This window comes from Carcharodon carcharias, chromosome 15 (genome assembly GCF_017639515.1).
Source record: "Carcharodon carcharias isolate sCarCar2 chromosome 15, sCarCar2.pri, whole genome shotgun sequence".
Taxonomy (NCBI): Eukaryota; Metazoa; Chordata; class Chondrichthyes; order Lamniformes; family Lamnidae; genus Carcharodon; species Carcharodon carcharias.
The window spans coordinates 103,066,315-103,092,870 of NC_054481.1; the positions used below are offsets into that span (position 1 = coordinate 103,066,315).

General features: G+C 40.4%; 1 protein-coding gene across 2 annotated transcripts in view; it reads left to right on the forward strand.

The window, feature by feature from the left end:
- The first annotated feature begins 1,149 nt into the window (after positions 1 to 1,149).
- Positions 1,150 to 26,556, forward strand: part of LOC121288038 (PR domain zinc finger protein 2-like) — a 167,592-nt gene continuing 142,185 nt past the window's right edge. The window contains exon 1 of one of the 2 annotated variants that reach the window (XM_041206286.1): positions 1,150 to 1,275. The gene's annotated coding sequence lies outside the window, so the exon portion shown is untranslated. Of the gene's footprint in view, positions 1,276 to 1,706; positions 1,833 to 26,556 lie in introns of those variants that run through there. The other variant, XM_041206285.1, reaches the window with a different exon arrangement.

Below are 26,556 nucleotides of genomic sequence, written 5' to 3' on the forward strand. Positions count from 1 at the left end.
GGTACCTAGGAATCTAATTCTAGGTACCTAAATGAGGCACAAACTTCTTATTGCTGGAGTTAAGGAAACCTATTAGAAACATTTCAAACAAAGGCAAGCATATGGGTAAATTATGTTAGAGAACCCTCTTTTCAATTCTGTGTAATCAGTTACTGAGGAGGAAAAGTGGTAGAAATGACTGTCAACATTTTTCAGCAGTTTCATTGGTTCCAATTCTCTTCTTCCTACTTGTTTTATGACAGCTGGTCACTTATCAATGATTGATTGTAGTTCAATTGTTAGTGTCCATTCCCACTATTCCTGCTTTTGATTGGTATGTAATCTATGTGGTCTGTTGTGATTTGTTCTTTTCCGAATATGAAATCTGAGGCAAACACATGCAGGTATGACAGATATTTGAATGTGTAACAAGAGTGATGCCTGAAGTGTCTTGAACAGAGCTGCTACTCCAGCAATTACACAGGAAGTAATAATAGTTTAACAACATGCAAGTAAACACTTTTTCACTCTTGAGGATCACTAACGCTAAAGTGACTGCAGCATGCAGGTGTTTTTATTTTTGTTTGGATGGTAGCAAGAATGATATAAATAATCCTTTGAAATATATTTGGTTACTAAAGTCATGCATGAAGACAAAGAACATTGACAATAAAACAAAAGACTATATACTCAGTATACCGTTTATTTATAATACAGGACAGAACAAGATAAATCACGATCAAACGCATCTTTGAATGACTTGTTGGTAATGGTGATGAAAATACACAAGTTATTGCCTGTGAACAGCTCAATGGAAAGAAGGATTAGCTAGGGTGTGGGTAAGCCATGAAGCTTAGGATGGTCTCTGGTACATTACTTGGTTGTGCAGAGTTAGCTGATCTCACCTCTGACAGCTGGAGGGATACTACAATGGGCTTCAACATTCTTGGAGTGACCAGTGCTGGAAAATAGCCTGGTATGGATGTTGGGAGAGGAATCCATGAATGCGATGGCTCCCCGGTGGAATATCCAGCCAGCACTCACCGGTGGAAAAAAAAGGGTTATTTGGGGCAAGGGAGCGGGGAGACAGGTGGGGCTGGACCCCCAGCATGGTCAGCTCAATCAGGAGAGAAAGGGTTAACAGCAGAAAAACACATGGCTCTAAAAAAAAAAGTTTGAAAGGCAAATTTCCACGAAGACGGCGCCCATAACTGATGGGTGAATCTGGAAGGAGTTTGCTGTCCTTCTCGGGATGATTGGCGGTGAAGGTGGAGGTGAGGGGGATGCGTGAGTGAGGTGAGTTTGCCCAGTCAGAGTGTCCCCTGAGCCACGGGGCCCCGGGCCTGACGGAGGGAGAGTCAGTCAGGGCGCCGCCACCTCCCGTCCCGGCGCCATCTTGCGGGAAAGCCGAGCCGCTTTCCCGAGCCCTGGAAGCGGCCGCACACACCACAACCGCCCGACCGCGCGCACACACACACACACACACACTTTACCTCAGCTTTTGGCCCTGGGCCACCGCTCGCCATTAATCCGCCTCCTTTCGCGCGGTCCGGTCCTGTCACTTGGAAAGTGTGTGTGTGTGTGTGTGTGTGTGTCAGACCCACTCGTCCTCCCGCTCCGCGCGTCGGGAGGACAAGCGGCTTTCGAGGCGAATTCAATCCCGGCTCCTCCTCATCCCAGTCCCAGTCCCGGTTCACTCCTCCGCTCCGACTCTGGGCTCCTTCAGCCCCCCGACCAGAAGCAGGAGAGTCAACTTTAACCCCGCGCCAAGCGATCCAGAGAGCCGGATCCGGAGCCGATCCGGTTCAGAGACTCCAGCAGCCGGAGCCGGATCCGTGGCCGCCTCCCAACAGGTAACCGAGCATCACTGGACATTCTTCATTTAAGAAGTACTTTTTTATTTTCAGTGTTTTCAAATTCACATGAAACCTCTTTTGTCCTCCAGCTCAAACAATAACTGTTCCCAGATTTATATCCTTCCAATGTTTCGCATTATGCCTGTGGCACATTTTTCCCCCTTTTTTTTAACGTTTTCCAACATAAAAACTTCGTCCGATTTTGAAAGTTGGGAAGCTCGACTTTCCCGTTTTCGCAACGAAACAAATAAATTCTACACGTTGAATCGACTTTTAACTGTAATCGTGAGGAGAGCATCCATAAAATAAAATGAAAATTTTTTTTTTTCATTTCGACGGTAAATTTTAGATGGGGTGGGGGGCGGGGTTGGGATTTAAATCGATTGTTAATATGTTGGGATCTTCAGATTCCAGTTTTGTTCAGTCCTTTTTTTTGAAGGGGTCATGTTGCGAATTTGACGAAATTAGGAAGGATTTTATTCAGGTTTGGGGGAAAAAGCAAATTATGTATTGTTTCAAGGAATGAATAATTCAGAGAAGAAAGGTGTGTTACAGTGACACGAATTACACTTCATTGCTTTATCAATTATTAAACATAAAAAAAAACAAATCCTTTACGTTAATTGTGGTTTGTTGGAGTTGATTGAAGTGTACTTGCAAGTATAATTTGTTTTGAAATCTATTCAAAGCTTTTGTGAGAAATTGTGTTTGTGTTCGTGTTCTGGTCGCTGATGGCTTGGTAATAACATTTATTTACTTAGCAGTCTGTGAATAAAGGGTAATTTAGTGGTTGATAAATATGGTACTTACAGCAAAATATAGTTCCAAAAAATTGTATTTTTTACAATTTTGGTCTTGCTTAAAGCTTTTTCCAATCAGTAGTAGAAATTCGATCTCAGTAAGAGAAATGGCTTTATTAGTGCCTATGGATCGTAAGATTTTATTCTACTTCATCAGACTCCTTGGTATTTTTGGGGTGCCCAAAATTTGCTGCCACTGCTCAGGAATAAAGTAACTCTATAGACAGCAGATCAATGTATCAAAAAGAACTAGCAGTATAAGATAGTCACCAAGAAATCCAACAGGGAATTCAGAAAAAATCTTTTCATTCAAAGAGTGGTAAGAATGTAGAACTTGCTACCACAGGTAGCGGTTAAAGCAAATAGTATAGATGCTGTCCTAGCCAAACATCATAGGCAAGCATATGAGGAAGATGATTACGATTGTACACTTAGATAAGAAAAGATGGGAGAAGACTTGAGTGGACAATAAACGTTGGCATGGACTCGGGCCCAATGGCCTCTTGCTGTGCGTATATCCTATGTAAATATCTGCACATGTAAAACTGCTCAACAGCTCATGGATCTTCCAGGTATACCCAATATGCAATAATTTTCAGACGTCTAACTCTTTTTAAAAAATGGTTTGAAATTAATTTATACTTGAGGTCCAAAAAATTTACTTCAAAATCTGCGAATTTAGCGCAAGATTGTAGGTGATGCAAAGGAGTTTTTGAATTAGTTCTATAAAAAGCCTTGAGCTGTTTTTCAAAACAGATTTAAAATAAAACACTGTAAGAAACCATCCCTATCCTGTTGATTTGATGGGAAAAGCCAATTCTGATGACAAACTTACCTTGTAACTTAATTGCGTATTCTATAAACCTGGTATTGTCACTTCACTGGAAGGGTGACTTACTGGTATTTCATGGTGTATTTCTATTTGAATGTTTAAATTACACATTTAGGTGGCCAATATTGGAAGTATTTCATAATTCTCTATGTTTACAATATTAATATTCTGCACCTGAAGGACAATTAAAATAATCACTTTGCCCCTGACCCAGGGAGGGGAAAAATCAACCAGGGATGCTCGGAGCATATGCAAATGTTTGGCTAGGACAGACTTGACCTTGGCTGCAATGCCCTCCATTTTTGACTATCCTCCTCAGCCTGACTTAACACCTGTAACTGGCACCATCCAACCCTAGCCCTTTCAAGAGAGGAAGGGGAAAGTTATCAAGGCAATAACGGGCAAAATGCAATAAGTAATAATGGGGTTGTGGGCTGGATGTTCATAATTCCATGGAAGGGCTGATCTAATTGTACTTGCAGCTACATCGCTTGAGAGTTATTGGATTATCCTATCACCAAATAGATTTATTGTAATGTCATATTTTCTGTAAGTCACAAATAGCATAATTATCACTTAAAGGTTGAGGAGGAAAAGGGGTCATGTGTATAAATTGTGCAAAGGAAACGGTTGGTTAGATTTGTTGTTCAGCTCTTCTTTTCCCAGTGAATAATTGACCTATATCAAAGGTCCGGTGTCATATATGCAATCTTTGAAGTCCCTGTATCTTTATCTTCAAATGTAAGAAAACTGTAACACCAGATTGCTATCTTGGCTCATGTTAGTGTTCGTCTTTGGGCTCATTTGGTGCTTCAATATCAATTTACCATTGAAAAGTTCTCACATGCTAATCTGCTTTAATGCTGTACAGTTACACTTTTTACCTAATCCTCTTGATTCAAACTTCAAGCTGTTCCTACCAAGTCAGTAATTCAACCTACTGTTACGTTGTTCTCTCCCCAAGCGCAAACCTGGTTTGGGAGGACACATGTTATAAACTAAAGCTGTTTTCATATTGTGTTTAGCAGCATATTAGTGCCGCTGACTCCCAGCGTGTGGGCTTTGCTCAGCTGTTGGCAATCCTCAAAGTAACTTTACTGGATTCTTTATGGGTTGTTGCCAAGAATGCCCTGTTAAATGAGTCTTTCCACAGCTGACTTTCAGTGAATCCAGTGTTTTACTTTGGGGTTGTTGCTAGCAGTGTAAGATCTGTGCAGCAAGAGCCAGTGGCACAGGGTTCCCACTAAATATAACAAAAACTGCATAAGCTCACCATTACCCTTTCTCAAATGTAGTGACAACATTGCATGGCGTGTTTCCTTAAGTGTGGGGGAGCTGAATAAAGGTCTTTGCCCCAAAGAAGATGTATAACTAGCTCCTGCCCTCTGACCCTCTTTATTGAGAAACACAGACAAACCATCATAGTGCAAAACGCCATCAATGTTGAAAAGAATAGGAGAGAATACAGATGTCAACAAAGCAGTGGTTAGGTGACACTAAGTTTGGGTTTTAAAAGCTTGATGATACTAAGAGAAAGAAAAGATCAAGGGAGTTAAAGAGCTAGATTCAGAAATGATTTGCTGGGTCCAGGTTTCAACATAACCTTTGTGTGGGACGGCACATCTAGAACAGTGAGATGAAACAGTGAAGAGCTACTATTAATAAATGAGATGAAGATCAAATTGTGAATGGGGAATTACTCGAGGTCAGAAGTGGTGGGGAGGGTGGATGGTGGAATCATTTATTAGATAGCAAACTTTAAACTGAAACAATACATTAAGATGAACCCTGACCCTGACAAAATAATTATTACTCTCACTTTGCAGGTGAAATGGAGAAAAGTACATCAACTACTAATACACACCTTGGTGCAGGGATGTCCATGTTTTTATTATGTTTCCATGAACCATTATGAAACCTCATGAGTCACATGTGAAAGAACTTGTATCTACATAGCAAATCTTACATCCAACAGGACATTAAGAAAAGTTCTTCTCAACAGTAAATTCCTTTTGAAGTGTAGTTATTCTTGTTATGTAGGGAAGCATTGCAACCAAAGGGCCTGCAACAATTAGCTGAATAACTTGTTAGTCCATTCTTCATGTTAGTTAAGGAGTAAATTTAGGCTAGGGATTGGGATAAGCTGCTCTTCCAATAATACCAAGAGATCTTTTGTACCCTTTACTTCAAAAAGCAGCAATGTCTCATTTAGGAAAAACAGGCTTCTGATAATGCAGAAGTCCCTTGGTATTTTTCTAGTACCAGTCTAGATTATGTGCTCCAGGTCTGGAGTGAGGCTGAATGCACAACTTTCTGATTCTGAGGTAGGAATGTTACCACTGAGCCAAGCTGCCGTAAAGTTTATTTGACAATTCCTTTTAATTTCACATATATCTTGAGCTGCTGGTACTAATTGATCTTGTTTAGTTTGAGGTTTTATCTACCAATAATATACCAATGCTAGAAAAAAACCAGAATCATTAGTTCCATGAAATTCAAATCGGAGGAACTAACGAGTGCAAAATATAAATACAAAAAGAATTGTCTGAGTTTGGGCTAGATTACTGGGCCCTGCAGACTAAAGTAGTTTACGTTCATGGTTTGAACACTCCTGTATTTAAAGCATGTTTTGAATTCTGCACCATATGCTTCGAGAAGTGTATGGAGAATTACTTTTTTAAAGCCCAGATGAAGAGTGAGCTAGAGTAGAAATTATGCTCTCTTAAACTTCCATGTAGATGGAAGGAAGAATGGTGAGTAAAATGGTATATCTGGAGCTAATGAGTAAAAGATTTCAGGGAAGCACTGACCATAATTCCACTGCTGAAGGAGCAAAATGAAAACCAGCTTGCACCAGTGCTTGATATTTCATTGAGAAAGTGATGTCTGGGCTACATCAATCCTCATGTAAAATTTCCCTTAAGTGTTCCCCTTTTGTAAAGCATAGAGGAAGGGCAGTTTTTCTTTGTAATAATTGATTTTAGTCATTTATTAGTGATGGCTGGTTCACTTTTGTTGCATTTGTGTCTTTTTGTTAAAGTGGTTTGGTGGTATGATTGCTTGCTGCCCAGCTCATGCAGCTGGAGGATTAGTTCAAATAAAGCTGTTGATAGGGCAATAAAATAATTTTTGACATAAAGGTGTCTTAATTTTTGTATTCAATAGGAACACAATCTACTCAATGTCTGAACTGATTAACTCATGAAGTTGTATTTATAATATGTATTACCCCATTTAACGCCCATTTCGTAGTGCGTTTTAGTGCTATTTGTAAATTGGCGAACTTGCCCAATTAGCATTGCCTCCATTTTCATTTTAGAATGGTTGCTGTGCATGTGCCAAGAACCGCATTGTAACTGCACATGCTCTGTCTTTTTTTTAAGCAAACTGCTACTTCCATCTCCAGACTCCCTCCTTGTTTCTTGATTGCTGCCTCATTCACTGCCACTCTCCTGAGCCCTTGCTCAGGATTTTTGGGCCAGTTAGGTTCAAAGTAGCCAATGGGTTTTTAATGTAAAATTACAGGTCAGGAACATAACCCACCATTATTATATGATTCTTATGGGAAAGTGTTTTTTATTTGGCATGCTGTTCTTTAGGAACACATTAGGAGTGTTTAATGAGCGATAGCTGTAATTAACTGTTAAAGCAAAATCTTCAATAAATGTGAAAATTTGAAGAATTAATCTTGGCGTTCAGGTGGGTAAGATATTTTGCAGAGTTTTATTGTTGTGGATTCTGTTGTCGAACCATTGATTTAAGTCATCATTTTGAAATTCGTTGGAACAGGTATTTCTATAGAAGCCCTCATTCACAAGTACACAGTTGTCTGCAGTGTGAGGTGGAAGGATATGTGCGAAGGAGAAAACTTTGAATAAGGCGGGAGGTGAGATAGGCATGGTTAAAGACATGGGAGGTTCATGCTGACAAAGGGAGGTGACTTTGGGAGATTGTTCTAGATCACAGGGGTATAGTAATTGAAGATTTCCCTATGATAGGCTCCCCAGGTTTAGGGAGCAAGCGCAGTAGTCCAATGGAGAATGTGTGCAATGACAGATGGATGAAAAATATTGCTCTGTTACAAGGCCATGGAGGGATTTGAAATGAAGATTTAGGATCTTTTAAGTTTATTTCCTGAGAGCACACTGTGTATCATGGGATTTAGAAAGGATAATGGTGATTATTTTGATGGCCTTTGTGTAGAAGCGGGTATGGACCAAGGAGTTTTGCATCAGCTGAAATTTATGCAGTGTTTTAATAGTTAATCTCGAACTTGACTGTAGGTATGGTTAGTGTTCCATAAGAGTTAGGTAGGGATGAAAGCACATAGTCTCCCAGAAATGGAAGAAAGAAACAAAACTATAGGGAGAGGTTAATGACATTGGCAACATTGAACCTAAGGAAGTTGAGTAAACTGGGAAGTTAAAAACTAGGTCAGAAGGGGGATTGAAGTAGTGGGCGGAAAGCTTCATAGATTGGATGAGATGTGGAGAGGGAAATTTGCTTGGATAGATAGAAGATATATAAAAAGAAAGATATGAAGAATTGGTTTAAAATGGCTTAGATGAATGAGACTTCTGAGGTGGAGAAGTTGGGCTATGGATTGAGGAATCTAGAGAACAATATTTCTGAAGAAATACTCACAGAAATATTGACGGGTGAGAGAAAAGGGATCTGAAAATGCGGTCAGGGAGGGGTATTTAATGGAATGATTTTAAGGAAACTTTTCTGAACAGGGAAGGAAGCGGCTGCATGCTGATGATTCCTTGGTGTTGGGTGCCATTCTCAGCTACTGGATGATAAAGTAGTCCATTGCCAGTCTACAGAGTTGTCAGACAAAATCTAGATTTAGGTTGGAAAGTGACAGTTGGTAATTATGCCCCACAAGTGCCCAGCAGTTACCATCTTCACCTAGAAAACCCCAAACCATTTCTCCATTTTCTTTCAGTAGCACTATAGTTGCCAAGTCCCCAACTTTTAGCATCTTGCATGTCGTCACTGACTAAAGCTTAACTGGGCTAGTCATATTAACACTAGTTATGTGAGCAGCTCGGAGGCCGATTATTTAGTGACAAGTGGCTAATTTCTTGACCGCTAAAAGCCAATCCACCACTTATAAGGTTCAGTCAGGGGCTTGATGGAATTCTTGCACTCTCTTGGACAGGTAGCGTAAAAGCAATACTCGAGAGGTTTGATATTATCCAAGATAGTGGAGTTCTTTAGGTTGGCACAGGACTCCATACATCACCCCTTCACTGGCATATTGTGCTGTGATAGGCACTGTTTCCACAGGATGCATTACGGAATCTCACCAAGCTAACATCATCTGTCAAGAAGGTCAAAAGCAACAGAACTATGGATACGACATCAACAAATTTTCCCCCAAGTCGTAGGCTATCCTGACGAACATATATCACCAATCCAGCATCATTGCTTCAATCTTCTGGTAACCCCATAAAGTGAAAACTGGCCCTGCAGCCATCTTCTCAATGCAAATAGTGATGGTTAATAAATGCCAGCACCTTCCACATTCTGAGAACAAATATGAGAAAAAAGATTTTGAGTTTCGTAAAGTGAGGCAGTAGTGATGGAAGAATGACCTGATGGAGTGGAGGGAATGAAAAGTAAACCAGTGTCAGGAGAGAAAGGATGCATGCAGTGAGGATTTTGAAGAAGAGGTGGGAAAGATAGTGGAGAATGACGTGGTTGAATTTGGGGAAAGTACTGGAGCCCGAGGTGAGATCTAAAGGTCTGTGCCACTGGTTAACAACTTCACCTGAGCGCATTAAGCAATGTGTTTAAAAATAAATAATGTGTTCCCCAGTGTGTTTTCATCAGCAGTGAGCTGATTTCACATATTCTCCAGACTATTGTGGAGAGAGTTATCATTCATACAAATGAAAATGAAAGGTCAGATACTAGGGATTTATGAGGTATGATGTTTCTAAAATAGATTGAGCAAATTTTGCATATGGTCATTCGTGTGCTAATGTCATGTCTACCAGTTGGAAACAATTCAAAGAATTAAAACAGAAAGCAATCTTGCTGTAAGTAGAGGTGCTGCCTTGGGAAATAAATCATTTTGATAGTGTGTGATGTGCATTACTCTTCATTGTTTAGTTGCTGGTTGCAATTTCAGATTCTGTTAGTGTTGATTTAAAATGTGTCATTATTAGGTTGTTTGTTAGCGACAGTATAGTCGCTTAAGAAAGCACATCTTTGGTGTGTGATATTTATTTGTCCAAAATATATAAAGAGAAAATGGGTGTGTCCCAGGATACCCCTCCAAAGAATGAACATAGTCCTATGATGATCATTACAAACAGCAGTAAAATGTTAAGTGGTATAACAAATCATGCTTTCACAGGTATGACTTCACCGCCAGTTAGTGTCATACACCTATAACTCTTTTTAGTATAATTACTGGCTGCATGTAGTGACACCGCTATTCTTGGTCAGAATGGAGATGATTAGGTTAAACACTAAGTGACATGGATTGATTTTTAATGTGCATTATGTAGCTGTCTCCCATTCGCTTAGTTTTGCTGGCAAAATAACACTGCTTTTATCAGAATACTTTGCTGTATTTTTGGCTATGAGTTACTGGTTAATTCATGGAGGCTCTGTTTGCTGTTAAAATAGCCTGTTCACTGTAGTATGTTGTTTATATTGGTTGAGATTCATTGGTTGACAGTGGAGTCATTACTTTCATAATTATTTCAATCTTTGATGGATCATGGATATTGGGTGGGGGAGGACTTGTCTACATCTTTTTATGTTTCAGAAACAGTTCAAAATGCTTCATCTAGAATAAGTTACATGCAATACAATGATTTGTCCACTGTTTTGCAAACCGCAAGATCCCATAAATGTCAATGAGATGAGCAACAGTTGAACTATTTTGGTACTTTTGCTTGATAAACCAGGCAAAGCACTTGATTTTCTTTCAACATAAACATAGAAACTAGGAGCAAGAGTAGGCCATTCGGCCCTTCGAGCCTGCTCCGCCATTCAATATGATCATGGCTGATCCTCTATCTCAATGCCATATTCCTGCTTTCTTTCCATACCCCTTGATGCCCCTAACATCGAAAAATGTATCAATTTCTTTTTTGAATATACTCAGTGACCCGGCCTCCATAGCCTCCTGTGGCCCCTGGTTCTAGACTCTCCAACCAGGGGAAACATCCTCCCTGCATCTAGTCTGTCTAGCCCTGTTAGAATTTTATATGTTTCAATCGGATCCCCTTTCATTCTTCTAAAGTCTAGTGAATACAGGCCCAGTGGAACCAATCTCTGCTCATGTGACTGGCCTGCCATCCCCGTATCAGCCTAGTGAACCTTTGCTGCACTCCCTCTATGATAAGTATATCCTTTCTTAGGTAGGGAGACCAAAACTGCACGTAGTACTCCAGGTGTGGTCTCACCAAGGCCTTGTATAACTACAGTAAGACATCCCTACTTCTGAACTCTAATCCTCTTGCAGTGAAGGCCAAAATACCATTTGCCGTCTTAATTGCTTGCTGCATCTGTCTGTTTACTTTCATTGACTTGTGTACAAGGACACCCAGATCCCTTTGTCCATCCACATTTCCCAATCTATCACCACTTAAATAATACTCTGCCTTTCTGTTTTTAACACCGAAGCGTATAACTTCACATTTATCCACGTTATACCGCATCTGCCATGTGTTTGCCCACACACACAACTTGTCTAAATCGCCCTGAAGCCTCCTTGCATTCTCCTCACAATCCTGCCCAGTTTTGTGTTGTCAGCAAACTTGGAAATATTGCATTTAGTTTCCTCATTCAAGTCATTTATATATTTATTGTGAATAGCTGGGGCCCAAGCACTAATCCCTGCGGTACGCCACTAAGTCACCGCCTAATCCAGAAAAAGACCCGTTTGTTCCCACTCTCTGTTTCCGGTCTGTCAATCAATTCTCAGTCCATGGCAGTATATTACCCCTGATCCCATGTGCTTTAATTTTGCCCACTAGCCTTTTAATGTGGGACCTTATCGAAAGCTTTCTTGAAATCCAAATACACCACACGCACTTCTCCCTTATCTATTCTACTAGTTACACCTTCAAAAAACTCTAGTTAAGCATGATTTCCCTTTCATAAATCCATTGCTGACTTTGTCTAATCCTGTTAATACTTTCCAAGTGTTCTGTTACCAAGTCTTTTATAATAGACTCCAGCATTTTCCCCACTACTGATGTTAGGCTAACTGGTCTGTAGTTCTCTCTTTTTTCTCTCTCTCCTTTTTTGAATAGTGGGGTTACATTTGCCACCCTCCCATCTGTAGGGACTGCTCCAGAGTCTATAGAATTTTGGAAGATTACCACCAATGCATCTAATATTTCCAGGGCCACTTCCTTTAGGACTCTGGGATGTAGATTATCAGACCCTGGGGATTTTTCAGTCTTTATCCCTATTAATTTCTCTAGTACCATTTATGTTTTACTAATACTGATTTTCTTCAATTCCTCCCTCTCACTGAGCCCTTGGTTCCCTAACATTCCTGGGAAATTATGTGTCCTCTTTTGTGAAGACAGAACCAAACTGTGTGTTCAATTCTTCTGCCATTTCTTTGTTCCCCGTTATAATTTCCCCTGTTTCTGACTGTAAGAGACCTACATTTGTCTTTGCTAATCTTTTCCTCTTCACATATTTATAGAAGCTTTTACAGTCAGTTTTTATGTTCCCTGCAAGTTTACTCATACTCCATTTTCCCCTTCTTGATCAATCTTTTTGTCCACTGTTGCTGAATTCTAAACTGCTCCCAATCCTTAGTCTTGCTGCTTTTTCTGCCAATTTTATATGTTGTCTCTTTTTGGACCTGATACTATCCCTGATTTCTTTTGTAATCCATGGATGAGCCACCTTCCTGTTTTATTTTTGCACCAGACAGGAATGAATAATTGATGTAATTCATGCATATGTTCCTTAAATATTAGCCATTGCCTATCTACCGTCAACCCTTTTAGTAAGGTTCCCCAATCCATCATTGCCAACTCGCACCTCACACCCTTGTAGTTCTCTCTATTTAGATTCAGGACTCTAGTTTCAGATTCAACTTCTTCACTCTCCATCATAATGGACAATTCTATCATTTTATGGCCACTCTTCCCCAAGAGAACTCACATAAGATTGTTAATTAATCCTTTCTCATTGCACAATACCCAGTCTAGGATAGCCTGCTCTCTAGTTGGTCCCTCAATGTATTGGTCTAAAAAACCATCACGTACACACTCCAGGATATCCTCCTTCACAGTATTATTGCTAGTTTGGTTTATCCAATCTATATGTAGATTAAAGTCACCCATGATTACAGTTGCACCCTTATTGCATTTGTCTCTAATTTCCTGTTTAATGCCTTCCCTTACATCTCTGTTATTATTTGGGGGCCGATAGACAACCCCCACCAATGTTTTCTGCCCCTTGGTGTTTCTTACCTCTACCCAAACAGATTCCACATCATGATTTTCCGAGCTAATATCCTTCCTCATTATTGCATTGATTTCCTCCTTTACTAACAGTGCTATCCAACTTCCTTTCCCTATTTGTCTGTCCTTCCTAAATATTGAATACCCTTGGATGTTCAGTTTCAATCCTTGGTCACCCTGCAGCCATGTCTCCGTAATTGCAACTATATCATAACCTATTTACACTGTTAATTCATCTAACTTATTGCGATTACTCCGCGCATTAAGATACAATGCTTTTAGGCTTGTCTTTTTAATCTTGTTAGTCAGCTTAGCTTTAATTTGCACTATGACCCCATTTGTTTTCCGTCCTTGTTTTTTCTGCCTTCCACTTTTGCTTCTTACTTTTCTGTCTCTCGTTTCCCCCCTCCTCTGTCTTCCTGCTCAAGTTCCCATCCTCCTGCCATTCTAGTTTAAGTCCTCCCCGACAGCACTAGCAAACAGCCCCCGCCGAGGACATTGGTCCTGGTCCTCCCCAGATGCAACCCGTCCTGTTTATCATGGACCCATCTTCCCCAGAACCGGTCCCAGTGTCTCAGGAATCTGAATCCCTCCCCTCTACATCATTTCTTCAGCCACATATTCATCTGATATATCCTGTTATTTCTACTCTTGCTAGCACGTGGCACTGGCAGTAATCCTGAGATTACTACCTTTGAGGTCCCACCTTTTAATTTACGTCCTAACTCCCTATATTCAGCTTGTAGGACCTTATCCCTTTTTTTTAACCTACGTTGTTGGTACCAATATGTGCCATGACCTTTGGCTGTTCGCCCTCCCCCTAACATAAGGAATAGAAGCAGGAGTAGATCATACGGCCCCTTGAGCCTGCTCTACCATGCAGTGCAATCATGGCTGACCTTCTGACTTAATTCCAATTTTCTGCCTGCTCCCTAAGTCCCTTGATTCCCTGAGAGACCAAAATTGATCTTTCTCAGTCTTAAATGTACTCTGGGGTATAAGATTTCCAAGATTCATGGCCCTATGATTTAAGAAGTTTCTTCTCGTCTCGGTTCTAAATGATTGACCCTTTATCCTGAGACTGCCCCATGTTCTAGATTTTCCAGCCAGTGGAAACCACCTGTCAGTGTCTACCCTGTCAAGCCCCTTCAGAATCTTCTATGTTTTATATCACTTCTCACTCTTCCAAACTCCAGAGAGTATAGGCCCAATTTACTCAGGATTTATCATATGATGAGAAGCTATTATCCCAGGAACCAATCTAATTGCCTTTGCTGTAATACCACCAAGGCAAGTATATCCTTCTTCAAATGTGGAAATCAAAACTGCACACTGTATTCCAGGTGTGGTCTCAACAAAGCCTTGTATAATTGTAGCAAGACTTTCTTATTCTTGCACTCCAACCACTTGGCAATAATGGTCAACATGCCATTTGCCTTCCTAATTGCTTGTTGTGCCTTCACGCTAACCTTCTGTGTTCATTGTATTGTACGAGTATGCCCAAGTCTCCCTGAACATCGACATTTACAAGGTTTCACGTCTTCTAAAAAATATTCAGCTTTTCTATTCTTATGACCAATGTAAACAACCTCACACATTACACTCCATCTGCCACCTTGTTACCCATTCATTTAACCTGTCTGTATCTCGTTGCAGACTCTTGTGCACTCTTCGCAGCTTACATTCCCATCTAGCTTTGTATTGTCAGCAAACTTAGGCACGTTACTCTTGGTCTCTCCATCTAAGTTATTAACATAGACTGAATAGTCGAGGCCCTAGCACTGATCCTTGCAGCACTCCACAAATTACAGGCTGCCAACTTGAAAATGCCTCTTTTATCCCCACTCTTTGTTTCCTGTCTGTTAGCCAATTCGCTATCCATGCTAATTTATCAGCCCCAATTCCCAACTCCATATGCCCTTATCTTGCTTTTTAGCATCAGCCTTTTTTGTTTCACCTTATCGAATGCCTTTTGGAAATCCAAGTATACTATATCCACTGATTTACCATTAACTACCCTACAAGTTACATCCTCAAGAAAACTCTAATAAATGTGTTATACATGATTTCCCTTTTCTGAAGCATGTATACTATTGAATAGCACCATGAGATCTTGCATCACTATAGAAGGAATCCTCAATTTAATGCCTTACCCGAAGGGCCAGTTCAGATTCTGTGTAAAAGCTTGCTCTGATGAAAATTTCACACTGCCCTATGTTGCTATGCTTTAAAATAGTTTCACGGAATTTTGGACAAGAGGGGACTGTAACAGGAGAGATCACTCTTTGATGCAGAATCCTGTCAATTTGCTGTTTGACTTTTCCGATCAGCAGGTGTGGGACCCTCCTAGGGGTAAATAAAGAAATGGTTTTGGCATCTGGGATTAGAGTGACATGATATAATTTTTAAGGAGTTTGATAGGGTAGACGCTGAGAGATTGTTTCCCCTGGTTGGGGAGTATAAAACACAGGGGCACAGTCTCAGGATAAGGGGCCAATCGTTAAGGACTGAGATGCAGAGAAATTACTTCACTTAAAGGGTTGTGAATCTTTGGAATTCTCTACCCCGGAGGGCTGTGGATGCTCCAACATTGAATACTTTTAGGCTGGGATAGACAGATTTTTGGTCTCTTAGGGAATTAGGGGATATGGGGAATGGCCGAGAAAATAGAGTTGAAGCTATGATCATATTGAATGGCGGAGCAGGATCAATGGGCCGTGTGATCTACTCCTCCTAACTCTTATGTTTTTATCATCTTAACTGAATCTGTTAAAGCAGCTTTGTGACATCACAGGTCAGTCCAGTTTAAATAATCAAATTTCATGTGCTGTTACATCACAAAGCAGTTTTAACTGTTTTCTTGGACTCCTGAAGGCTTTTGTGATAGGACGGGAATGAAATAAGTGCACAAATAAGTTGCTACTTGCAGCTTCACTGGTGAAGATACTGTACCTCAAAGCCATCTGTGCTATATCCTTTACTCGTCGACATTACAAAGCAACTACTGTGTTATATTCCTTCTATCGGATCACTTTGCTTAACGAACATGGTTGCACGCCTGTCTACTGATGAGTGAGTTGGTAATCAAGATGATGTAGACGAAGAGACCATTGTAAGATGAAGCGCATGCTATTTAACATAAGTATTAGAGCACTAACACAAGTGTCTTCTCAAACCAAACCCTACTCTAAAACTACTGATTAACAATGTAGCCTATGCTACACAGCAATTGGGTCATACAGTCACGTGGTCAATCTGCTCACGTTCTCTTATAGGTGTATTGCACTTCAGATTACCACATCCCTCCCTCTTTACTTGAAGGTACAACTTATAATACAATATATCAACTATTTATATCAGTAAACTATCTACAAATTCTGTCTCTTCTTCAAATGTGTCAAGCATCGTAGTTTTACGACTTTGGATGGTTTATCCGAGGCTCCCCTCTCAGGAGTCATCTGTCCATTAGACCCTCCAGTAGGAACCTGTAAGTTTGTTTCTTTGACTCTTTCAGGCTCGACGGATCCTATAGATACTTACAAACCAAGGGGAGTTTCTCCTACGTGTGGAGTAGACTCAAATGGGAATGCTTGGCACATCCTTTCTTGTAGATCTGTTTCCCTTTTTCTGAGGTGATCTACATGTCTCCTAATTATCTGACCTTTGACCGATATGTGATAGGAAAGAGGTCCTGTCATAGCGCTAACTTCACCTGATAGCCATTTGGGCCCATATTCAAAGTTCTTTGCAAAAACTGTCTCCAACAGTGAAGTTTCTTTCACAACTGTGGTAATCATGTCCATTTTTCTGGGCCTCCTGACTTCTCTCTATCCTCCCCCTAAATTGGGCCTCATGAGACTCAAACGTGTCCTGAGACATCTCTTCTTCAGTAACTCTGCGGGGGCAATACCGCGTGTTGTGTGTGGTGTAGTCCTATTGTTGAATAGGAAACATGATAATCTAGTTACCATACAGTCTCTATCCAGTTTTTTTCATTCCAGACTTGAAGGTCTGGACTGCCCTCTCAGCCAACCCATTGGGCGCAGGGTGGTATGGCGAGGTCTTAGCATGTGTTATGTCATTGAGACTAGCAAATCTTTGGAACTCCCCACTGGTGAATGCCATTCCATTATCAGACACTATTATCTCCGGTAACCCATGTATTGCAAAACTCTGACTATGGTGGCGACAGATGAGGATGATCTTATTCGTATACATCCATCCACTTCAAGTGAACGTCTATGATCAAGAGGAACAAGGGCCCCACATAGTCAATGTGGAGGCAGACCCATGGCCTTCCTAGTCATTCCCAGGAATGCAATGGAGCCAAAGGGGGCAATTCTGTAGCTGTTGGCACTTTATGCAACTCTTGACTAAGTTTTTGATTTGTGTATGCATCCCTGGCCACCATAAGTAGCTGGATGTCAAAATTTTCATTCTGGAGATGCTGGGGTGAGCACTATGCAATTCGGTCAATAATGGCTTTTTTCCTCCCGGAGGCACAATGACTCTTGCTCCCCATAGCTAGATGCCATTTTGCCAGATGAGCTCGTATGGGCTTGATTTCATCAGACTTTGGTTTGTTAGACCATCCCTATTGTTTCCTTACGTGAGACAAAACTAGGTGGTGGTTTGTCCACTCTTATTTGTACTGGTGACAAATCTAGAAAGTTTAATTAGACAAGTTCTTGGAGATTTGGGATGTTCACATTGCTGTCTTTTAGAAATAATAGGCCCAGTGTGTCGGCATTTGTAATCTGGCTTCCCGGCCAGTGGATAAAAGTATATTCGTAAGCAGCTAGAATCAGTGCCCATCTTTGGATGCGTAGAGGGGCAATTGGAGGTATTGCCTTGTCTTCGCCGAACAAGCCTAATAGTGGCTTATGGTCGGATACAATGGTAAAGTGGCAACCATGGATGTATTGGTGGAACTTCTTAATGCCAAATATAATGGATGAGCCTTCTTTCTCTATTTGTGAGCATCTTCGTTCTGCACCACTGAGTAGTTACGTCTCAAGAACAGTGGGCCGTTTGGAGCCATCCGGTGGGAGAGTACTGCCCCTACTCCGTAAGGGGATGCATCGCAGGTCTAAATTAATTCTTTCTTTGGGTCGAAATGTACCAACAGGGCCGATGAATGTAGCAACTGCTTTACTGTCGTAAAAGCCTCTTGTTGTGGAGCTTGCCAAGACCACCTGTGGTTTTTCTTGAGCAAACCGTATAATGGCGCCAGTACTGTTGACAAATTTGGGAGAAAACGGCCATAATAGTTAATCATTCCCTAATGCCTCACAAATAGCTCTCACCTTTTCTTCTGTTGGGTGAAAGCCCTGCAGTCAATCCTGTGTCTCAGGTAAACCACTTCTTTTGCTTGAAGGATACATTTTTCTTTTTTCAAACGTACCCCAGCTTGTGAGAAAAGCTTCAACATCTCTTACAGGTTAGCCAGGTGTTCTTCATCAATTACTAGGACATCATCAAGATAAACGACAGCATGAGGCAGCCCTTGAAGTAAACTTTCCATAGTCCGTTGGAAAATGGCACAAACTGATGAGGCTCCGAAGGGTAACTGGGTATATTGGTATAATCCCCTATGTGTATTAATAGTCACAAAGTCCCGAGAAACCTTTTCTAGTTTGACTCACTGGTAAGCGTGGCTCCTGTGGAGCTTCGTATATGTGGTTTCCCCTGCCAGCTTGGAGTACAATATATCAATTTTTGGTATAGGGTGCCTGTCTAGCCTGGCCACTTTGTTAACGGTCGACTTATAGTCCCCACAAATTCACACACTCTGGTCAGGCTTTAGTACTGGAACTATGGGTTCTGCCGACTTGGAAAATTTTACAGGTTGTAAGACTCCCAACCTTTCCAGCCTGTCTAATTTGACATCAACTTTTTCTCGCAGTAGTTAGGGTACTGGCTTCACCTTCATGAAGCTGGGAATTGCCTCAGGATCCACATGGATTTTAGCTTGCAGCCCTTGAATCTTTCCAAGCTGCTCCCTGAAAATAGAGGCATATTTCTGTAATAATTCTTACACATCTTTGAGTTGAAAAATCTCAGTCCACTCCAACTTTATTTCCTTAAGCCAGTCCGACCAATTAGACTTGGACCCTCCCCTACTACCACTATTAGGGATGGATTAACAGACTGATTTCCATACTGTACTGGAACCTTGCATATACCCCTTACTCGTATGTCTTCACCAGTATTTTAATTTAGCATCTGAATTTTCCAGATTTAATGGGTGGTCTCCTCCAGTCATATATTTGAACGTATGTTCTCCTATAATTGTCATGGATGCCCCTGTGTCCACTTCCATTCAGATGGGTTTCTCATTGACTTTCACTATCATGTAGATTGGTTCTGTTTTACCCATTTTTAAAAGTTATACAGTGAGTAAATATCTGACGCTGTTTCTTCTGGGTTTCTCTAATATGCAGATTTCATGATTTCTACCTTTTTGCTTAAAGTTTTGCCTTGATCTGTTTTTACAATGTTGCATAATGTGTCCATTAGGATGGCAGAAGAAACATTCAAATCTTTTAAATTGTTGTTCGTTTGCAGGCTGTCTGGTTCCATTTCTGTTGTTATTGTAGGTTTTCTTTGTTAAACCATTGCTTTTTGCTGGACTGTTAATGGTAGCTGTTTCGTGCCTTTCCGCAGAGCCCTGTGCTTTCACCCTATTTCCAACTGGTGCTTCCCTCCTGAAGTGAAGGACGGCGCCATTTTGTGCTCCCTTGATTGCTTCTGAATCCCTGACTGCGCTCTCCATGTGAGCGCCAACTCCAGCGCCTTGCTGAAGTCTAAATTCATTTCTGACAACTTTTTTTGAATGGTGTCTTCATTAATCTCTCAAACTAATCTGTCGCTTAACGTCGTTAATCGACATCCCGAACTCTCAGTGCTCTGTCAATTGTTTTAAAGCTGCTACGTAGCAAGCGACTGTCTCTCCAGGGACATGACATCTCGAATTAAATTTAAACGCTGCATTGTTACTGAGAGGTTTTGACCGAAAATGACTTTTCAAAAGATTTACCAGCTCATCAAAGCTCTTGAAACCTGGGGCATTGGGTGCCGTTAGACTACGAATTAGGCGGTGTGTTTTACTGCCACATGTTGATAAGAGGATCACTTGCCTCTTCTTCCTCGATATGTCATTGGCAAAAAGAAGAATGCAAGGCATTCAATGTAATGTAACTAGTTCAATACGGCCAAACTATGGCATACTGGAGGGAGATGACTTCAAGGACTATGATGAAGGCTGTACTTAGAATCACCTGCAAAGTACAGTTGATTTATTTCTGTTTAATTTCTGTGGCTTTCTTTGGTGTCGTTGACTGGTCATGTTTTGCCTTGTCGCCAGTTATGTTCCTTCTGTCAGGTCGCTTTGCTCAATGAACACAGTTTCATGCCTATCTACTGATGAGTGAGTTGGTAATCAAGATGATGCAGACGAAGAGACCATTGTAAGATGAAGCGCATGCTGTTTATTAACATAAGTAACAGAGCACTAACACAAGTGTCTTCTCAAACCAAACCGTACTCTAAAACTACTGATTAACAATGTAGCCTGCGCTACACAGCAATTGGGTAATACAATCACGTGGTCAATCTGCTTACGTTCTCTTAAAGGTGTATTGCGCCTCAGATTACCACATACTGTATTCAGAGAGCTCTTATTTTAGTTTTATGGAGAAACCAGCTGATTGGCAAGATCCATAGAACAAGGATGCCATAAGTGTTGAAAAAAACAGCAGAAAATTATGAATATTGGTAAACAATAAGCATTTTTAAAAGTAATTTGAGTCATGAGTTAAACATGGAGGTCCGTACCTCTACGTACATAAGAAATTTAGAAGAAACAAATTAAATAACTAATTGTAGTGCAAATTGTTACGGAAGCAGGGTGTTATTTGACAGACGGTTGCATTTCTGAGCTTGTCAAGTCTGCTGACTTGGGGATGGCATGTCTCACTTCTGCAGAGAAGTGACTTGTGACTTTCATAGTAAACGGCTCTGTCTCTACTGTTTTGTTTACTGTGTCACTTCATACTGATGGCTATTTGACACACATTTTATCTGTCATTGTGTCTTCTGTTGGCTGGTGTAATGGGATAATAATGTAGGTTTATAAAATATGAAGCCACATTAAAACTCCATTCGCAGCATTCAAGTTTAGATGTAAAACAACCACAGGATCAGCAGACAAACCAAAATTAGTGGGTGTCTTAAACCAGTGAGGTTTTATCCATTCTTCAATTTTCATGCCTTGTTGTACTGACTCCGTTACTAGGACATGGTCCAAGGGCAGTGATTGCCCTCTAATACCTTGCTCAGATGGCTATTTTTCATGTGGTAACATGATTTACAAGGACAATACCAGAGCCAAAAGTTATAACTATCAGGAAAGGTTAAGCAGGCTCAGACTATTCTCTGTAAAAGAGAAGGCTGAGAGATGAACTGGAAAATCTTTAAAATTATGATGCGGTTTGATAAGTTAGATGTAGAAATTATTCTTCAACGTACAGGTGAGGAGGTGTTGTGGTGGTGTGTGGGATATGCAAAATTAGGTGTCATAAATATAAGATAGCCATCAATAAATCCAATAAAGAATTCAGGAGCAACTTACCCACAGGCTGGTTAGAATGGGGAACTCTCTACCATGAGTAGTTGAGAGAATAGTGCAGATGCATCTAAGGCGAAGCTGGATAAGCATAGGAGTAAAAAGAACACTAGCAGGCTATGTTTCTAGAGGTGAGGTGGCAGGAGGCATATACCTGTTTGGTCCTAATGGCTTGTTTCTGTGCTGTGAATTCTGGGCAAACAGTATTCAGTTGTGAAAGATATCAAAGTTGAACTTGATCCTGCTCTTGAAACCCAGTTTCACATTTCATGCTGTTGCCATTGAATAATCAAAAGCAAGCACCAAGCTGATTACCTGTCTATTTAATCCTCACTACCCAAACCAAGGAAGTTGGAAAAGTTGTAGCATCTATACCACTTCCCCAGGCAAGATTAAACTTTAGCTTGTCCAATGTCCTGCTCTCCAATCGCTATCTTTGCTGACCTACATTGAGGATCTTCTTTGTCTGTAGACTTTCATGTTATCTGTGAGTTTTAGGGGGAGCCTTAAATCAGTGGGCTTTACTGCACATCATTGAGATGATGGAAACTTTGGAGTTAGTTTGTTAGTCAAATGTGCTCCATCCATGTTCAATAGCACTTGAATATCTGGCTGTGCATTGAGGTTAGATTCAGAACCACTGCCTCTCCCCTTCCCAACCGAAAAAAAACACATCACAAATTTGAAGGCCTTCAGGACATTTGGGTGACCAACATGAAACCATTTTAGTGCATCATTCTACTATTCTGTAGGAACTTAAGGAAAGTAAAGAACTGAAAAGATTCCTGTGGTCTATTTGACTGCTAGGAAATGTCACAGTATACTCTCTCATACACTTCATATAGTTCAGGATTTCAGACTTTTGTTATGCAGGGAGCTTGGTATGATTTTATCAACCTAGTCAATCAGATGAAGTGGAGTTTAGAGATTGTTGGATAATCAGGGTGTTCAGATGTGCTTCAGTCCTCAGCCTTGGCTTTGCCCCTTTTTTAATATATCCAGCTTTATAATGGAAACAGCTAATGTCATGCTCAGTGTCTTTACTGGTGATAGGCTGTAAATAGAGAATGAAAAGTTTACATAAACTGTTTCCATTATAAGCATGGTTAAGAATTTATGGTGGAAGGAGTTAACAGGAAGTGTATTGAACAATAAGTTTTAAAAAATACATTATACATCTGTTGCTATTAAGTTTAGCATCAAAATGGCCCATAACAGCCAAAGGCAAGGGAGGAGGTGAATGTATTAATGGTAGAGGATACAGATTGCTTGAATCCAGTTTTCAATGACCAATTAAATACTGGGAAGACCAAAGCCATTAATTTCATGTCATAAACTCCATTCCCAGGCCACTGTCTGAGGCCAGTGTTTAATCGAAATTGTCTTTTCTTTCTCCCTTTTTTCTTCCTTTCCTAAATTTAACACCATAACTTCTGTAAAATCTATGACTGTTAAAAGTTTTGACGTTTGTAGACCCTTTAGGATTTTGAATACTTATATCGGGCTTTTCTAGACTTTCGACCCTGCATTGCAAATTTTCCTGTTGCTTGTTATAATGGAGTTGCTTCATCCCAGCTTTTGATTTAGTTTCCTTCTGGACTGTCTCCATTGTTTGGCCATCTTTTTCATAATATAATTATAATAATGAACAGAACTCCACCTGCAATCAGACACCATTCTGTACAAACTCATTTGTAATAATACTGCCAAAATATTGTGAGGGGCTTCTTACATTCCTCCCTCCCCTGTTTACCCTTCTTTTCTCCTCTCCCATAAATGGTGATACTTGTTGGGTATAGGAACTAGGTTATGCCAGTCTTATAAAATTGTCCGCACTTTCTTTCACTTGTGACCTTTGGAAGCTCTTCCACTGTGGATAGGAGTGACATATCTACCTCCTCTTACCTTGCCACTGCTCTGGGTGTGCTTGGCTAACCCAGCACAGGCCAAGAATCCACCACGAGCCATCTGATCTTTGGCTTAGTTCTAACCGTGCCGTCTTCACTTATTTGACACTGGGAGAGCTCCGTATTATTTTTAAGGTATGTTTCTGTGTGTGAAGGTGGTGTGATAATGTGATTGTCACCCAGCAGTGTGATTCATTGTAAGTTGCTAAGTTTCCAATGACCACAAGAGGTATTGGATTATTGCCAGTTTCTGAATCTGTTTTGAATCTGCTTTTTTATGCAATGATTGACCGGTTCAAATTGTTGTTTTCACCTTTCAACAAATGTGCACACTTGTCTCTTTCTGATAGACAGATGTGGAGAAGAGCCCAAAATTCGAGTCAGGCCTTTCAGGAGTGTTGGAGCTCAGGAATTCTCCACACAAAGGGTGGTAGAAGTTTGGAGTTGTCTCTCCCACAAATGGCAGTTGTTGCTGGATCAGTTGTTAATTTTAAATCTGAGATTGATAGATTTCTGTTAACCAGGGGTATTGAAGGATATGGGGCAAAAGCAGTTATATGGAGTTAGGCCACAGGTTGGCCATGATCTCATTGAATGGCTGAACAAGCTTGAGGAGCTAAATGGCCTACTCCTGTAACTATGTTCCAAATTCTCAGGATTTCCTGTTGAAATCGTGTGAAATCTTTCTGTTCGTACTGTATACAGATGAAATATGGACCCTTGTAAATTTAACTTGTGCAGTCTATTTCAAAGATCGCCTGATTTTTTAAAGGAATCACTGGTACCCACTTATTAAAATGTCAAGCGTTTGGGCTCAGGATCAAGAACATTGGGTCTAAGGTTAATGACGTTCTGTTTTGTTTTGGAAAGAAGTTAAAGAGAAAGACTATCACTGAATACTTACAACAGAACGTTTCCCCATTTATATTCTTTAATAATCTCCAGAATTTCAGTGAAGCATAGCAGTGAGTGAGATGTTCTTACTGTGTTCACTTTAAATTGGAAAGGCAAAAATGTTGGTATGTGCCAGATTTTTTTTATGTATGAGCTTGGATGATGTACTAGCTGCAGGTTGTCCCTGTTTTGGGGAATGGTAAGGGGAACAATTTGAGGTGGTAATTTAAAGCCACTTTTATAATATAAAATAAAAAACAGTCCTGGAAATATTCAGCAGGTCTTGATCCCATCCAAAAATCTTTTAACCTCTAACTTGAATATATTCAACCTCTAAGTATCCACAACTCTCTGGAGCAGAGAATTGTGAAGATTTACAACCCTTCAAGTGATTCTTATTCTTAGTTAGGTGGCCACTTATTTTGAGATAATGGCCCCAATTCTAGATTCACCAGCTAGGGGGAATGTCCTCCCAAGATCTATCCTGTCAATGGGATAACCCCATTCTCTTAAACTCTAGGGAATATAAGCCTAGTTTACTCAGTCTCTCAGAAAAATTCTGTTATCCCAGGAGTCAGTCAAGTGAACCTTCGTGGCATATCCTTTCCTGGTTAAGGAGACCATGTAATGATTTTTTTTTGATTCAATTTTTTGTGAAATTAATTTTGTGCTAGGACAGGAACAAATGGAAGCTCTTGAGATTTTTATTTTTAACTCTTACTTGGCATAGCACCCTTACATATTACAACACAAAGTATACATTGTGATATATTTTGACTGAAACAACCTTCATGGATGCAACACTGCCTGGTTTTGGCACAGTACAAGCTATTGTATGGGAATAAAGTTTTATAATTTGTCCAGGATTCCTATCCTTGATCACTCCTGCAGGAAGTTTGGATGTATAGGCCTCCAGTGGAGAGGATATGGCTCAGTTGTAACATCCCTTGATGTTAAAACATGCTGTCACTTGAGTAAAGTGCATAAAGCAAAGACTCTATGCCTTCAGGGGTTAAAACAAAAAATTGCAAGACAGTACATTGACAGACATTAACCATGCAGAGCATTATAGCCAATGTGATTTTTTTTTTGCAAAGGAATAACAATTCTAATTGCAGTTGCTGTAGTTTGGAAAATTAACTATATAGGAATAACCAAATTAAACATTTCTGCAATTGCATAGAAATAAAAGGATGCTCCTGGATCAGTGCATCAGTTGAAAGTCAGACCATTACCAAGAATTATATGTTGCCATTCTTATTATTTGTTGACTTGCTGTATTTACAAAATCTTAAGTGTGGTACTCCTGAAGAGTAGTTGAATATATTGGTTTATATTGGTGCTGGTTTAATCCAGTGGTCAATTCTGAAGGCTTGAGACTTCCCAAATCTCATAAGCACCGCCCAACCCACAAAACATTGCTAGTTATGCTAAGTCTTGCATGCCTAATATCCACATTTCCTCTGACTTCCACTAACTCCTCCAGTGCATCAACTTTAAAGCCCTAAGTTTCATTTAGAGATCACTGCATGGTCTCATTCCACTTTACTGCTGCCATCTTCTCCAGCATACAGCCTCTTCTTCCAACATAAATCTGCAGTATGTGTCTGGCTGTGTATTTTTCCCTTCTTCGCTGCACTATCTTTAAAGTCCAGCCATTGTGCCCCAGAACACCACCAAAATGCCCTTATTCAAAGGATGCTTTAAAACCCACCTGTTCAGCCATGCTTTCACTCAAATTTTGTAACTTTTTTCCTCCACTTCTTCAAATCTCAATATGTGAACATATAAGAGCAAAAGAAACAAGAGCAGGAGTAGGCCACACAGCCCCTCGAGCTTGCTTTGCCATTTGATAAGATCATGGCTAATCTGATCTTGGCCTCAACTCCACTTTCCTGCTTGTCGCCCATAACCATTGACTCCCCTATAGTTCAAAAATCTATCTATCTCAGCCTTGAGTATATTCAATGACTCAGCCTCCACAGCTTTTTGGGATAGTGTGTTCCAAAGCTTCATGACCCTCAGAGAAATGAGATTCCTGCTTCCTCCCGCGTTAAATGGGCGGCCCCTCAATCTGTATCTATGTCCCCTAGTTCTAGACTCCTCTAAGAGTGGAAGCATTCTCTCAGCATCTACCATGTCTAGCTCCTCAGAATCTCTCATGTTTCAATAAGATCAACTCTTATTATTCTAATAAAACATGAGATTAC